Here is a 16,006-nt window from a genome sequence, read left to right as displayed (position 1 = left end):
TTTCCCTTATATGCTTCTTTAGCTTCCATTTATTTCCAAAGAAAATACATCTGAATTCAAGTCCAAACCACCCAAGTAATCAATTTTGTGGTTTGTTTTTTATCCAGTAAAAACAATAGTAAAACAAGGGCATTCAGATTAGACATTATGCTGTGATCCCCAAAATATGAGATTTTAATGAACAGCAACAAATCAGAAGCTGCAAAGAATGAGCTCATATTTATATTTCAAGAGTCAAGTTTAAAGCCCGTTATCTCTGATGCGTAGCTGAGAAATAGAATATTTGTTCTGAAGATTTATCGTTGCAAAATCTGCGACGATACAAGACAATCCTGATCTCGGTCTTGCCGTAAAGCCGGGACCGGGGCTGTTGCGGATGAACTCGGACCCCGCTGAGAGTGAGCCCGAGCGGTTTGCTCTAGGTCGGTCGCAGGCCTTAGAGAAGGAGCGCGCAGCCCAGGCAGCCCTTCCCAGCCGAGGCAGCCCTTCCCAGCCCAGGCAGCCCTTCCCAGCCCAGGCAGCCCTTCCCAGCCCGGGGTTCCTCCTGCGGCACCGGCAGTCGCAGAGCCCGGCGGAGCAACGCGTGCTCGCGAGGAGCGGGGAAGTTCGCCGGGATGCAGCGCAGGAGAAGTAAAACAATTTACTTTCCAGAGGAGAATCTCGGTTTGACGCCTCTGCCCGCAGCCAAGCCAAATGACTTCTGTATCGATTGCTGGCGAGCATCCGCAGTGCCGGCTGGAGCCGGGGGCGGCCGGGGCAGGGCGCGGGCGAGGCGCCGGGGGCGGCTGCCGGCCCCGCGCGGGGATAAAGCGCGCGCGGAGGGGCCGCGGCCGCGCTGCCGGGCGCTGCCTCCGCGGGGCACGGCGGAGACAAAGGACGGGGAGAGCCGCGGGGGAGCGGGAGGAGCGGAAAACGAGAGGAGCGGAGAGGGCGCGGACGCCGGGCGGGGAAGGTAACGCGGACAGGTCCCAAACCCCCAGAGGGCCCCGCGGATGGGGGGACGCGCCCGGGCGCGGCGCGGCGGACAATGGGGCGCGGGCGGCGGCGCAGGTGCGGCGCGGGCGGCGGCGCGGGGCGGGGCGGGCCGGGGCGGGCGGCGGCGGCGCGGGGCGGGCCGGGGCGGCGGTGTGAAGTGCGGCCGCACGGGGCGGGCGCCAGCCGCGCCGCGCCGCGGAGTTTGCCGCGCCGCCAGCCGAGCCGGGAGCCGCGCTCTGCCCTGCCCTGCCCTGCCGCAGACCCCAGTAAGTCCTTCCTCCTCCTGCTCTTCCTGCTCCCGGCGCCGCCGAGCCGGCTCCAGCCGCCGCCGCCCCGGGCTCCGCGGCGCCGCTCCCGGGCGCGCACCCCCCGCGCAGCCAGGCGGCCGGGCGGGTCCCGGCTCCCGCCCATTGTTCGCGGGGCGCGAGGGCCGCGGGCGCCGGCGGTACGTGCCTCCGCGCCGGGCGCGCCTGCCGCCCCGTGCTGCCGCCGTTAATGCCTTTAAGGTGTTTCTACTTTCCAGTTATTCTCTCAGCTGGGGGCGCGGCGGTTTCTCCGCGGTGGACTGAGGAAATGCTGTTTTTTTTTTTTTAAGCGCTGTTCTGCACTTCTCGGTCACCGGGCAGCACAGGCGGGCGCGCTGCCGCGGCTCTGCTCCTCGCTCGAGAGCCCCTTCGCCTGCGCCCGCCGGCGGCCCCCGGGGCGGAGCGGCGCGGAGCCGTGCTGGGCCCCCCCGCTGCCCGCCGGCCCTGCGGGCGCCCTGCGCCGGGGCGAGCCCGCGCCCCCCCGCCTCGCTCCCCGCCCCCGCGGGGGGCACCGCTGCAGCGGGGCGAGGTAGCGGTGGTTCAGAAGGCGCCTTTTGTAGCGACCGATGCAACTCACGACGCCCGCGAGTGGCTCGGGGCCAAGTGCTGCCGCTGCCGGGCTCGGCGCGGGCGGGCGCCGCGTACCTGGCCGCCGGGACGGTCCTGCCGCTCCGGCGGGGCCCGGGGGGCTCGTTCAGCGCCTCAGCCGGCTGCAGCGGCGAGTTTTCAGCCCCAGGAGAAGCGCGCTGAGCGAGCGAGCACCCTGCTTCCCTCGGAGTTTGCTCTCAAAGGGAAAACCCGTGGCACGGAGCTGGTGTTGTGACTGTGGGAAGCGATATGGAATTCATCTGAAAAAGAGGAAATTCGGAAGTGATTTACAAAATGCTTTTTAATGATAAGCTTTATAGTAAGCTTTTTTACAGGAATCAAATGTTTGCATTATCTGTTGTCAATATAGTCATTTATTCCCTTCTGCTCTAGTAGCAATTTGTTTTCATTTTCCAGTTTTATTGCCCTTTCCATATTGATTTTCTATTGACTGAATTCCTTTTCTTTCCTATCACTGGAGATGCTGATCCCTAATCCAACCTTTAACTGCATTTGTAACTACAGTTTATGCCCTCATCTTAAGGAAAAGTGCCAAAAAAAAAAAAAGCTGTACCCGCCTTAATTTCACAGTTCTGAATTTATAGGCTTGCATTCAACATTGATCCCTTTATTGTCCATTTGTGTTCTCTTTCAAATGTTAATATAATTTGGCCCATTTCAGGCGGGTCTCGATTAAGAGAGAAGGCAAAACATAAATGAATTTGGCTACCTTTAATGACCCTTTTAGCTAATTCCATTGTCTGTTCTCCAGTTATGATACGATGTGAGTTGTAAGTCTGTATTTGTCTTTTCAGGCATTTTTCCCTCCTTTGGTCATATTCATTTTTTTCCCCCTCTTTCCTCTTGTGAAAAATGTTTAGTAGTCAGCAAGCCTGTGGTTTCACAGAATTAAAATTTAGTTAAATATGGTGCTAAAATATGCAGGACTTCCATGATTTTTCCCCCCTTCCTTAAGAAAAAAAGGAATGAGTTTAGATGCATATAAGAAAAGATTTAATAGACTGTGGAGAAGCAGGGATTTCTTTCTTTTGCAAAAGAACCCTTACCAATGTTTATTGAATTTGCTCCTCTGCATGAAGAAAAGAACTGTTGTTTTGTTATCTAGCAGCTGTAAGAAGATTGACAGCTACAAATTGCAAATCTATGAAGGATCTGTCCATGACACAATTTTTAGTTCATTTAAATAGTTATCCTACACATCTTGTCATTTGCAAAATTATATAAACAAGATCAGTAAGTTTGTGCAGAAGATATAAATGCAGTGAATATACTGTAAAGATTTTGAAGCTCTTTGGGATAATTAGCAGAGCATGCTCTTGCCTGAAATGTGAGATTAATACACTTAAAATATGAACATACCATTGTAAATATTGTACTGTAGAAAAGAAATACATATTTTTAAACATGCTAGCTTTGTTAGACTACTACATTTAATGTTCCTCTTTGTTAAGATAAAGAGAACATCATTGATGTCATAGCGTGCTTTGCATTTTTAAGCAGAATCTAATGAATTACAAACATTCATTATGCTAGAAGCAATTGCTGAAACTTCTCAGGACCCCAAAATAGAGAGTTATTTGTATACTGATACTCGCATGTTTTCTGATTATGGTTTGACTGTAAAAACAGAAATAAATAAAAAAGCCATTGTTCTGAATTAAATGTACGAGATAGAAGTAGACAAACAGAAGATTTGGACCTGGCAGAAAATTCATGTTTAAATACCTTGGTGTGCTCAGGTCAGAGACCTTCCTCTGGGAAGTCTGGGAAACCTGCGGCAGGGGACGGGGAGCAGCCTTTACTGGATCCTGTAAGAGTTAAGAGCGTGAAGCGCACTGAGGAAGGTCAGGTATACTAAATGTCTGAGAATGAAGATAGCCGAAACTTTCATAGGTGAAAAAGAGCTATGTGCTAATATTAAAGGACATCTTAAATAAATATAGCTTGTATTTGCATGTCAAGATGCAAAAAGCAAAGATTAGATACTTTTGGGGCTGTGTTTTTATCTAATGTTTGCATTAACAGTTCACCTGTTCATGTACAGGTATTGGTAATACCGCTACTGTTCTTATAAGGCCATTTTATTTGCTATGGGCTCCAGAGCAAGTCGGTGGAAATGAGCTGTGCTTTCAGGCCCAATCTAACTTAAAACTTTTGAATGCCTCAGTTCATGGCAGTCCTTGGCACTGCATACTGCCGCTTTCCAGAAATGAATTTCTTTGCAATACGTGGGTCTCTGGGGTTCAGTTTTGCTTCCCCTCCTAGGCAGTTCCTGCGTGGGCGTGGGAGAGGCCGCAGTGCCTGTCCGGAGGCGGGCTGCGTGGAGCTCCTCGGTGCCTCCGCCTTGACCCGCCAACGCTGTAGGCTGGCAGGTTTATGGTTCAGAAAGCTGTCTGGCTGAAAGGTCAGTGTGGGTAAAGTGAGGTGGCGGTCCCCGTGGGAAATGGACGGGCCAGGAGGCTGACGTCCTCTCCCGTTCCCTGAGCATGTCCTGGCAATTCCTTACTGTGTTTTGCCACTACTTACAACTCGTGTTTGAGTTTTTCTTAACTATTGTATCTTAATCCATTGTCTTGAGACTGAATTCCTGCTGTGGTGCTATATTTTTAAATTAACTCAAACTGGAGTGGATTCAAAATACAGGAGACCATTTTGTCAGTGATTCACAGTGTTGATGGTAGATCACAAACTACAGTGTTTGGAGGACATGTACCGGTTTAGCTGTTGGCTTGTAAGAGAAATGTAAAACTCAGGAAGATGTAACCTGTGAAGTTCTCAATGGCGTGGGAGCTGACTGATGTTCTTGCTGTGCTGTGCTGCAGCTCCTTTGGTTATCGCAGGTACACCAGGCGATTCTCCTTGGCTGGATGTAGTGAGAATTGCAACAGAGGGTACATCTGCAGGAGCTCTAGGCTGTAGAACCAAATTTGTTGGATCACTTCAGATGAAACAGTATTGTTGATCTCAAGGGAAGTGCATAATGCCCATATCTCTCTTTTTTTTCCTCTTTTTTTTCCTCTCCAGGAGAGAACAGTTAGTAAGGATGGCTGATACATGGGGAGTGAAGTTTTATTGGAGAAGAGTCTGTCTTGAATTATGATGGTGTTTTTCATAGATGATTTAATTGTTAAGTAACATAAATGGTGTCTAGAAAAGCAGACAGATCTTCAAAATGTAGTTATAAATAAGAAGCGGAAAGAGATGCAGTATTTTTGAAGGCTGATATCTGGCAGTGTTTCAGGACTAGGAACGAGCATGGCTCCATGAAAGAGCTAAGGAGTTCTTTTTCTGATGCTGTAAAGTACCTGTTTCTTCCCTTGTATATTAAAGTCAAGCGATCTTCAGCCTTCAAGTCAGATGTCTGAGATGAGCTTTCTTTGGCAAGGGGTGGTCGCCATACTTCTGGGTGTGTTCTGCTCCAGTGGCAGGCCTGCACACACAGTAAGTGCTCGCGATGCTGTTAGCCAAGGGATCGTTCCTTTAGCTCAAGTAGGAACGATCTTTGCCTGGGAAAAGGGCTTTTGAGCTCTTACTTCCAGAGTGGGAGGAGTCTCTTGTCAGTTTTGCTGTAGTATTTTTAAGCACCTTCGATTACGTATTCTTGACTCTGTTTCACTGCTGGGAGCTCTCCTTTCCATCTGTCTCTGGCCTTTCTCAGTCAACTTAGTTTCCACTGAAGCCATCCTGCCTGTTCTCTTACGGCTGTCATTCCCCTTAAAGTCAACCTTTGCCTTTCTCTATTCTGCCACTTCTGTTTTCGATCATATTTCTTCAGTGCTCAGAAATACTTTGGATTTATTAATCCTTACTTTCTCTCACTGATAGGCCACTTCTATCTTCGTTAGTATACCCAAAGAAGCTCTGATCCCTTCTACCTATCCAACTGGTTTGTTCACCATCTCTGAGGAGATCCCTTTATACCTCCAATTTCTTCTCCCACTTCAAAGCTAGTCATGACAGTGTGACAGTACACTTTTTTCTCTCCAGCTGTAGCATTTGTCTGTAATTGTAATATTTCTGAATTTGAACTTTCATATTACTAGCATTACACACCGTATGTTGTCCCTGTGGAGAGAGTTCATCCCAACAGATAGAATTATTGTGGAAAAGGGCGATCTGTCCATCTTGAAAGCCAGCAGAATTGATGTTTGAGGACTTGGATTCTGTGTGTGAGACCAGGACCATCACACAGATTATTTAAGGGAAGTACGCAAGGCTGAATTTATTTATGTTAAATACTTAACTGACAAACTGCTGATGGAGTCTGTTCCTACAACCACGAGAAGCAGGCTTCTCGGGTTAACAGCCTGTCTCCTCTCCTTCGCCAGCCTCCCAAGGATCAGGATCCTCTCCTGAGATCCGTTCCCTTCTACAGGGGTTAGTTTCTTCTGCAGAATGTGGTATAAGCTCTGCGAGAGCCTAAAGTACAGAATTCCACCCTACTGCAACTGCCCTAGAAAGGAGCAGCACTGAATTTTGTGTGTGGATGGTAGCTGCTTGCTGGGTCATCCTAGGAAATATTACTGTAGTTCCAACATTAGCCAAAGTTATAAAATCAACTTCAGAAAGTGCTTAGGCCTTAGTTATTTATTTGGGGTTGGGGGAGACAGTTCTTTGTATATAATGAACGTGCCCAGTACTGAGTCAGACCTAGCCAACCTGAAAATGTCAGGTTATAAAGTTCAGCATTTTTGAATTGGGGTTAAGGTGGGGGAGACCCGCTTACGATTTTGTCATTTCAAGTAAGTATTACTTTTTCACTCTCTCATAATTCAAAGAACAGGTGAATGAACTGGTCGCAAGCTGTAAAATTACAAAGAAAAATCACCTCTGTAAGGAAAGGAGACCAAGCCTTTCACAAAACAAAAGATCAAGATGGGGCATTTCAGCTGTGAAAAAGAAATTTCACAAACATTAGCATGTGAATGAGGGTTTACAGTGCAAAGTCTAATGAAGAGATAAGTACCATCTTACTGTTTTATACACAATATAAAAAGTGAAAAAATCCCAGTATATTAACATTAAAGTCACAAATTCAAGTATCCAGAATTTAAAAAATAGTAGAAGTTGGGTTTAGAATTTAAAAAACAGTGTAAGTTGGGTTTTCTAGGCAGTCTCCAACTGGGTCTCTGAATTACATGGTGACAATTTTTTCCCCAAACTCCTTATTAAGTGCCCAGACTGCAAGACATGAGTCTTCCAATATCCTGTTCAGTGTGTGGCCACTGTATTTACTGAATAGTATTCTGACTTTTGGGAAGTCAGAAGTATTAATAATCAAATTTGTGTTCTTACTGCACTTCACGGCTATTCATGAGTTTTTCAGAGCAGCAGCAGCACCATCTGGGCTGCCACTGATACCCTGTTGCAGGTATGAGTATTAAAACTTCTGCAAATTGGATCCTGGGCTGTCGTGCCAGTTGCTGAAAACCTGAGGATCATGCAACTACTGGTCACAGCTGCTAAGCTGGAAAGAAGGTCCACTCTGCATCCCTGTTGTAGAGATGGGATTAGAATCAGGTTCTCCAGTGCAACTTCTGATTACATTTATTGATGGAATCGTCCTTCTGTCTTCTGCCTCATTCAGTGCAAACCTTAGATTTTACTACAGTAATACGGGGGTCATATATTAAAAACTCCCTTTGTGTTTGGTGTGTTGCTGTGTGGGTTCTGGTTATCCTCAAGCAAGAGTAAGGTGACTGAAACTATCAGCAAGCTTGTCACACCCAGCTTGTGAATGCATAACACTACAATTTTTCTAATAGTGCTTTTACATTGCTTTGTGTCTATGCCTTCCTGTTAAGAGGTAAAGGGGAAGATGACAAACTCTGCTTGTTTCTTTAGTCTGTGAGCAGGCTTTGAACCTTTGGATCACCAGGCAGGTCTGTGCCACCTGAGGGAATGAAGTGTTAAGCAAAATTGCTGGTTCTGTTTGAACTATGCTAGTGGAGAACATGGTACATGCTTTGCCAGATCTACCATTATTCTACCATTTGTCCCAGTACTCTTGGATCTCGTTCAGATTTAGAAGAGAACTTCAATTCATTCATCTAGATTCACATCCTGGCAATTGGATGTCTCTTTATCCACAGCCACTTGTTCCAGTCTCCGGTGTCCCATATAAACCTGACCTGGTTTCTCATTCCAGATTTTCCCACTGCTCACACTCATCATCCCAATTTTGTTTTCCATTCCCAGGCAGCTTTTTCAGATATCTTGCCCAGTCACCAGTTTCCCCCCTCCCTTCCTCCTTCCCTGTCCCCATTCCCACTTCCCCTACCGGTGCACTAATCTCAGTTTTTCTTTCTTTATTACTCTCATTTTCGCTTCCCACACGATCTCGGTTGTTGTCTGCTCTGGAGCTTCCTTATTCTGATCCTATTTCCAACAAACAAACAAAGTCTTCCTCCAAATTATTTGTGAGCAGAGAAGTTTAACTGCTCATTGCCTAGGTACCCAAAGCTCTGCTGGCTCCGCAGCTGAGGCCAGAGTTCGGGAAGGGTTTTTTTCATGCCTCTGGACCTTGGAGGTAAATTATGTGGAAGATATGCTGAATTTCCAGACAACATGGCTGTTAAACTCTGGATCTCTGCAGAGAATTTCACATGCTTGTGAAGCAAACATCTATCCTTCAAGGTGAAAAATTCGTCTCTGTCATTAGGAGAGTCTTTCTGTCTCCACCAATGTAGGAAAGCCTCAGCCTTTCTCAGTAAAGCACAGTTTGTGTTAAAGCATTCTTGTTTTCTCTTAATCATGCTAAAAAAGCAAGGTGGTTTTGATGAAGCTCGTACTGAAAAAGGATAAGAAATAGTGTGTTTCCCCCACACTCATGCTAAAACTTCAGCAAAATGCTGTTATTGGACAGCTGTACCCAGCCAGCTGCGCTTGCGCTGCCAGCCGTGTCCTGTGATAGGAGGTGCTGGGCAGCACTAGGTGGGCATGCAGCTCGCGTCCTGCCTCTGCCACGTCGCGGGGGACCCCGTCTGGGTGCACGCCCCACGCCTGCTGGGACGTGCCCACGCGTGCACGCTGCGGCAGTACTGAAGCCATTTAATTAGATGAGAAAAGCAGTGTAAAGGAATGCAAGCAGAGTGCTCTACCACGAGGCCTCCGTACGCCGCAGCTCAAGAATTCTCACCAAGCACTTGCGGACACGGCGTGGCTCTGCCGCTCGTGGGAGATGGGGTGTACACCGAAAGGCGATTACAGCCGCAGGTGTGCAACTAGCGTGTGTAACAAGGGTATGGGTGAGAGAGAAAATACATGATAATGTCAGAGACAAAGATTTCAGTAGCAATCCAACTTTAGACGACTGTGTTAGTCACAATTTGAAGACATATATGTGCTGATGGATAGATACAGAGAGTGAAAGCAATTGGTTTGTGTGTAGGTGTTGATCTGCTTGGGAACAAGATAAAGATAAAATGTAGTTAAAATGTAAAAAACTGTGCACTCTGAAAAGCAACACTGTTCAGTAACTGTTTTGCCCTGTAGAAACCTTCACGTACATGGTTCAGCTCATTACCTGGTGTATAGGGTTTTCGAAGATTGCAATTAACTGCCAAATTGGGATTTACCTTGTTAGACTTTGAATTTTAAAATTGCTTTACCACTTAATTTTGTATATGATGAGAGCAAGTACCTAACTTCCATGGGGGCTTTCTTAATTTGACTTGTAAAGGTAGAAATTGTTCTTTTACCCATGCCTTACTTCAGTGTGCTGTGAGCCTTTAACAGACATACTCATTGCGAAATTGTTGAAAACATTACCACATTACTTCCTGGATTATAGTGTGTCTTCCAGTTTCTGTCAAATGAATTTTCTTGATTGCCTTGCAACATATGTGAAGTAATTAAATGTCCTAATTACCTCACTGAAGACTGGGGCGGGTGTAGGAGGAAGAGGACACAAAAGAAAAGGAACAGAGGCAAAAATTCAGCTATTGATAGATGTGGAACTTCATAGGCATCAATGCCTCTCCGTGTCGAGGGCTATCAGTGTTGGTGGGTGCCGATGCCTCACCGACAAAATTGGTCCGAGAGCGAAAGCTGTGGATGCGAGTCAAGATTGAGCGGAGTAGTCACCTATCCCTAGGGATCGATAGCTCAGGGTTTTGTTCCCTGGCGATACGTATGCGTATCGATACTCACCCAGGCCTGCTGATATTGAGAACAGTCAATGCTGATAGCTGCTGGTGCGTACGGACCGCAAAAGTGGTCCAAGAATGAGACCTCTAGATGCCTGTTGAGATCGAGAATTACGGACGCCTATTAGTAGAGATTGTTACTGATGGTTATCCATGGCTGTTGATACCTCTTGATGTCTGTACCTATTGACAGGTAAGGAATTGGATGGATAGGCCTCGGTCGTGGTCCAGGATATTTTCTAGGACTGGTATAAAACTAGGGTAGCTTTAATTTTGTCAACAGGTATTGTTATTAAGAATACTTATTTCATGGCTGTAATAAATGACCAGAGAAGTATCAACATGGATGAATACTGATATCTAGCTCAGTGTGTGTAGAACTGGGAGCTTTATTTACACGTGTTGGAGGTCATTCTCCTAGATCTAGGGGTAACGACAGGATGATGAAAGAGAGCTGGAATGCCTTCCCTTTTACTGAGAGCTTTACTTTCCATCATGTCTACAGTGTGAGGTTGCTCTTAAAGTCTTGCCATATTTTGCTCTTTAGCATATGAGCGTGATCAGAACAGTGCAAGTGTACCTTAAGCCTCCACTGGTGAAAGATGTCAAAAAAGGGTGAAAGCCTTTGTGGAAAACTTGCAAAATGATTCCTGTTGGAAGTCGGTGTCTTTGTCCCTTCTTAAACTCTTCCCCTTTGTGCTTGTTAGTTTCATCCTGACATTCAAAGTAGTGGTTTTTATTTATAAGCCTTAAATAGATTTGGATCTGCTTATGTTAGTGTTTTCTCGAGACACTGTCACAGTACTCCTGCTAGTACCTACAGGTGCCCTGGGACTTGCTTAATTCTTAAGTGTATTTTCTTAATAGTGCTTTGGTTTGCAATGCTCTGTCCCCTTCCAAAATTGTGGGCCACGCGGTGTGTCCTAGGCTGCTGAAATGCTCCTGCGTTTGTGCAGGTACTCTTGGATGCTGAGGTTGCTTCAAGCAGGATTTCTATCAAGTGGAAAATTATGATTTAAAAAATAGTCATGATTGCAGCAGGACTGGTAAGCTGAAAATTTTTGTCTGAACTGCTTTTCAGGGGAAAATGTTGCTTCTTAGAAAAACAAAACCAAAAGAGTCTTTTTCTGAAAACCCCATTTCTAGTTAAGGGAAGAAAAACCACCCTGAAAGTAATTGTGTTGGAAAACTGAAAGATTTGTGGAAAGTGGAAATGGATGATGAAAAGATACTCTGAAGATTTCTGTAACTTTGTAGGGGAGGGAGAAGGTAAGGAAAGTAAGGCTTTGACAATAATAGTGTATATGGTAATATTTTGTATGTGTCAGTTTGGGGGACTTGTCATGAGGCAGTTGTACACAGCTGAAATAAGTAGAAGAAGGTTGTCAGACCAAGAGGATCACAAGCCCAGTTTATGTAAATCAGTATTACCCAGCAAACAGAAAGTACTTGTAATGCTGTCACTTGAAAACCTGGTCATAAAACATCCGTTTGTTCACACTGAGCTGCATTGGGATTGAGCGACCTCTGTTTTTGATCAGTTGTTAGACATTTTTTTTTGGGGGGGGGGGGGGATCCATAGGAAGCTAAAAATAACCTTGCCCTCTCTCTGGGGCATGTATCCCTAGGGACAGGTCCAGGAAAAAAGTCTGAATTTCAGTCTGAAGGCTTCTTCAGTCTTCTTTGTATATGCAGAGAGTGTTTAGGAGATCATGTTTGATGTGCTGACATCAGGTTGGTTAAAATAAGCCATGAAATGACTATTAGACAGATTATCAGCTTTAAACGATCATATGCATCTTTCATCTTAGGTGCCGCTGTAATATAAATGCAATAACAATAATCTGCTTATTTAAGTTCAAGCAGGTGGTCCGAAGGGAAAGGATAGGAAGGTCCTTCTGTCTTCAACAGCTGAATAGGTAATTATGCAGACAGCTGGGGAAACTGGTAAGGAGCATTTTGAAGTCCCATGTTCTAGGTCCCAGGTTTTTGTTTTGGGGGGTGGGGGGGGGACGACTCTTCTGACCTACTGGTTGCATGACATGAAGGACTCTCTTTTCCTGAGGAGAAGAGACTTAGGAGAATTGAAGATCACTTGTTCTCTTATCTGCTTTGTAAAGGGGAATGGCCTGTTGTGGCAGGCTGGTGAGTGGATTTCCCTTCCAAGGTAAATGATGATCTTGCAATCATTCAGACTTTGTTACAGAAAATAAATTATAATTATTCTCCTCTCCACGCAGAATGCACAGCATTGATTTTGCTCCTGCTGCCCTCGAGGCAAAGTAACTCTGCGAGCAGAGAGGCTGCAGGACCAGCTTCTGCTGTGGTGTGCGCTGGCTGTGCTGGGAGTGTGGCGGCGGCGGCGGCAGCAGAGCCGAGCTGGTGGCTCCCTGCGCTGCTGCGTGGTGGTCCCGGGGCTGGGCTGGCGCCTCGGAGCCAAGGGGAAGCCAAAGGTTCGTCGGCCACCTAACGTCCTTATAGTCGATTTAGTCCAAAATAAATTTAACTCCTGCACGTTGCCTGGTAACGGGATTTGGCCCCTCCGTAACTGACGGGACATTCTGTTTTCCTCAAGCTGTTCAATGTCCAAATTAACTTCCTTCTTGGAAATAATTTACTTGTTTTAATGGCTGTTTGTAGAAGTAAACATATATGTCACGTTCTTAAATGGATATTGATACTATATAAAATACTTTCATGCCTGAAAATAACTGTAAAGCTACAAAGGAAAAACAGAACTGTACAATTTCTCCTGGGGATCCAGGAGCTGAGTTAGTAATTTTTGGTGTTTCATTATAGGCCTTAATTACAAAGTTTGGGAAGCAATTAATATCAGTTGTTCATAAACAATTTGCAGTACAGTATATTGTACTAACTTAGTAAAAATTCATGTGACCACGAAATTGTCTGGTATAAGCAATCATTTCTGTTGTCATTTAAAAATATATTCCTTTGGGTATTTTCTAGGACTGGTGTAAAACTAGGATAGCATTGATTTTGTCAGTAGATACTATTATTAAAAAAATGCGTATGACAAAGCTGTAATAAATGACTGGAGAAGTAGAAATGGGAATGAGACACAGTTTAAGGTTTCGAAATAGATATAGGAGTTGTGGTTAACTAGAGATTCCCTAAGAGTCATTGTTCTTTTTTTAATGGTTTAAACCTGGCTTAGAAAATTACATGGAAATCCCTTGACCTACAGATACAAAAATAAAAGGCATGAGATGTTGTGGTAATAAGTTGTGCCTGAATTAGCCTGATTAGTGTGCTGGGGCGAGGAGCGGAGGAAGGAACTGGGAAGAGAAGGGAGCCAGAAAAGCAACTGCACCATCTTTGTTAAAGGTGGTCTCTTTCCTGCATACAGCCAAAAACTCCTATCTTGCTTTTCTTTTTCCTTCCCCCCTCCCATCTGTTCAGGGGAAAGCTTATGCGATTTGCATTTTTTGAATGCTCATTCTTCCTAATTCATATCCAGACAATTTGTTTCTGCATTATGTGGCTTTGTTTGGAACAATGCTTAGAAGAATATTCAAGAATGAGTGTTGAAAAGCAGCGTGCTCCACAAAGTGAATTTCAGAGCAGGAACCCCTACGACTGAATGGTATATTATGTACAGCTCCTCCATATGCTTGAAGTCTGTATATTGCAACAAGATTAACGGCTACCCTATGAGCTAATTGGCTGAGTAAGAAGGGTGATACAACTCTCCAGGCTGGGGTGGAAACGTGCATTCAAGCCAGTGCGTTTTCAGACCTTGCCATGATCTTGGTTTCGGTTCTTCTTTATGGACTGTCCAGACAGAGGTGCCAACCAGAAGTTACACTGCAGAGAGAGACAATATTTAACAAGCACAGGAAAAAATAATTCCTGTGTGTTTTTTCATGCTGTTCCACAAATTGCAAGCAGAATGAGCAAGAGACCGATTCCTCTTGAACTGTGGATAAAGAGGGACTCTTCATTCTTCTGTCTCTTGTAAATCCAGTTTGCTTTTGAAACTGAGATGCTCTTCACCTGCATAAAAATCCGAACCAGCTTTCCTAGTTGCCATAGGTTTCGCTCACAGGAGCGCAGGACGTGCTGTATACTTCACCACAGATTGAGCTCCTTGGAGCGGAGTGGAAACGCGCATTGGTGGGACATGGGAAGATCTCACACTTCCGCTCTTTCTTGCGTTTGAGATGACTGACTGACTTCAGGACACCAGCTCTCTTCTTCATTTACACTTTCTCTAGACACCGAGGAAGAGATTCAGGAACCTAAACATAGACATCTAATACCACTTTAGATGCTTTGGGTACCTAAGGCAGCTGTCAGAGCTAGCAGGTGTGACGGACAGCTGAATGCCTTGGAGAGCAGCAGCTGAGAGCCCGGGTGGGATGCCCCGGGGCAGTGGCGTGGAAATGGCACTGGGTGGCCAGGCTTAGGTACCGGCGTTGCTCCCTTGTGCTCTCTTGTAATGAAGCAGATCAGGGAAAGATGATTTAAACAGTTGTATAGATATGTTCTTGTGTATTTGAGACATTACCTTGGGTCTTCAAGTTTGGTGCTGGAAGATAGTGAAAGAAATCAGATTTAAGCTGAAATTCCTGTTATATCAGTTTAAGTTGCTTTAGAAACTTGCTTTTAAGCACAGACTCCACACAAGCTTGCAGTTGTACAACCAGTGAGGTAGGGGCTTTTCTTTTTTAAATGATCAGTTTAAAAAGATTGATATCATCACTCATTACATCTAGTTTTGTATTGTTTTAGTCTGAACTACTGAATGTTTATGAGATAACCAGTGTCACATTCGCGTTGCTGGATTCGGGGAGATTTCCATCGATTTGATTAGGAAATGACTGTTTTCATTTAACCGGGGCCGTTGTGGAGATAAGAGCGTAGTTTGTGCCGTGCTGCGACTAGGCAGAGCCGGGAGCCTTTGCCGGCGAGGTGGTCTCAGCGCCAGTGCTCTTGCTCTGCTGTCGGAGCGCCTTCCTGTGCCGGGACTGGCACCCGTGCGCTGCTGCATCCTTCAGCTTTTATCACAGGAAAAATGCAGGGATTGGGAGGACGGAGATTCACGTTCTCTCCTGCCGTACACAGGTTTCCTGCTTCTCATTTGCCCCCTCAAAGGCTCTTGCCCGGACACCATTCGCTTAGAAATACTGGCAGCGTTTGCTGTCCTGAGGCGGTCAGTAGTCAGGTAATGTACGTATTTAAGTAGGTTTGATAAAGGGTGTTCTGGCAGTGGTAGCTATCCATCCTACGTTCGCTGGTCAAAAAGAAGTTTTGAGTATTCCAGTGTTATATTATGTATTTGCATTCTCCACAGCCGATGTACGTTTAAACAATAAGGCGCAGCGGGGAGCGGGTTTCAGCGGGATTGATGCACGTGTCAGAGGTGGTGTTGGGAAGGTGGCTGGAGAGTAAGCTGCTCTAGCTACCTGAATGGCACAGTAATCACTCATCAATTCATTACCTGGGGTGCCGCGTTGCTATTATGAAACAGTAATTTCAAAAAAAAAAAAAAATCTAGTAGCTGCTCTTCAATTAACAGGGGATTTTAACAAAAGTTTGGCATTGCTGATAGCTAGTAAGGAAGTGACATTTCTTGTAGTGCGTTCTGAAGCGTTTGCTTCACTCGCATCGAGCGCAGCGTGCCGGGAGGTCCGAGCTGCTGGGACCGCGGGTGCACACGCCACTGTAGTCAGTAGTCCCAGTAAGTTTTCCTGTACACGATATCCATAAATTATTGCTGGCTTTGCTTAGAATAAATAACCTGTTGTGAAACAGCTAAACTGGCTGAAACCATAATGCAGTACGAGTCCAATTTCTTATTAGAAAGACTAAAAGCAAGTTCCATTAACAATTTCTTTTAATAGCACTTGACACTTTCCAGTATGAAGCATCTGGTTAACCAGTATGTTATTACAAGATACAGGAGGAGCAGAAAAGAGTAGGAGCTGACTTCTTGTTTCTCTTTTTTGT

General features: G+C 45.6%; 1 protein-coding gene across 16 annotated transcripts in view; it reads left to right on the top strand.

Annotated features, from left to right (window-relative positions):
- The window catches only part of SEMA6D (semaphorin 6D), a 606,315-nt gene that overhangs the window by 387,870 nt on the left and 202,439 nt on the right, over positions 1-16,006 (top strand). Inside the window, exon 1 of one of the 16 annotated variants that reach the window (XM_064517342.1) lies at positions 1,178-1,241. The exons of the other annotated variants lie outside the window; for them this stretch is intronic. The gene's annotated coding sequence lies outside the window, so the exon portion shown is untranslated. Of the gene's footprint in view, positions 1-1,177; positions 1,242-16,006 lie in introns of those variants that run through there. 16 annotated transcript variants of the gene reach the window in all.

Source organism: Dromaius novaehollandiae, chromosome 10 (assembly GCF_036370855.1).
Source record: "Dromaius novaehollandiae isolate bDroNov1 chromosome 10, bDroNov1.hap1, whole genome shotgun sequence".
NCBI classification, from domain to species: Eukaryota; Metazoa; Chordata; class Aves; order Casuariiformes; family Dromaiidae; genus Dromaius; species Dromaius novaehollandiae.
This window is presented reverse-complemented; position numbering and strand designations above follow the sequence as displayed.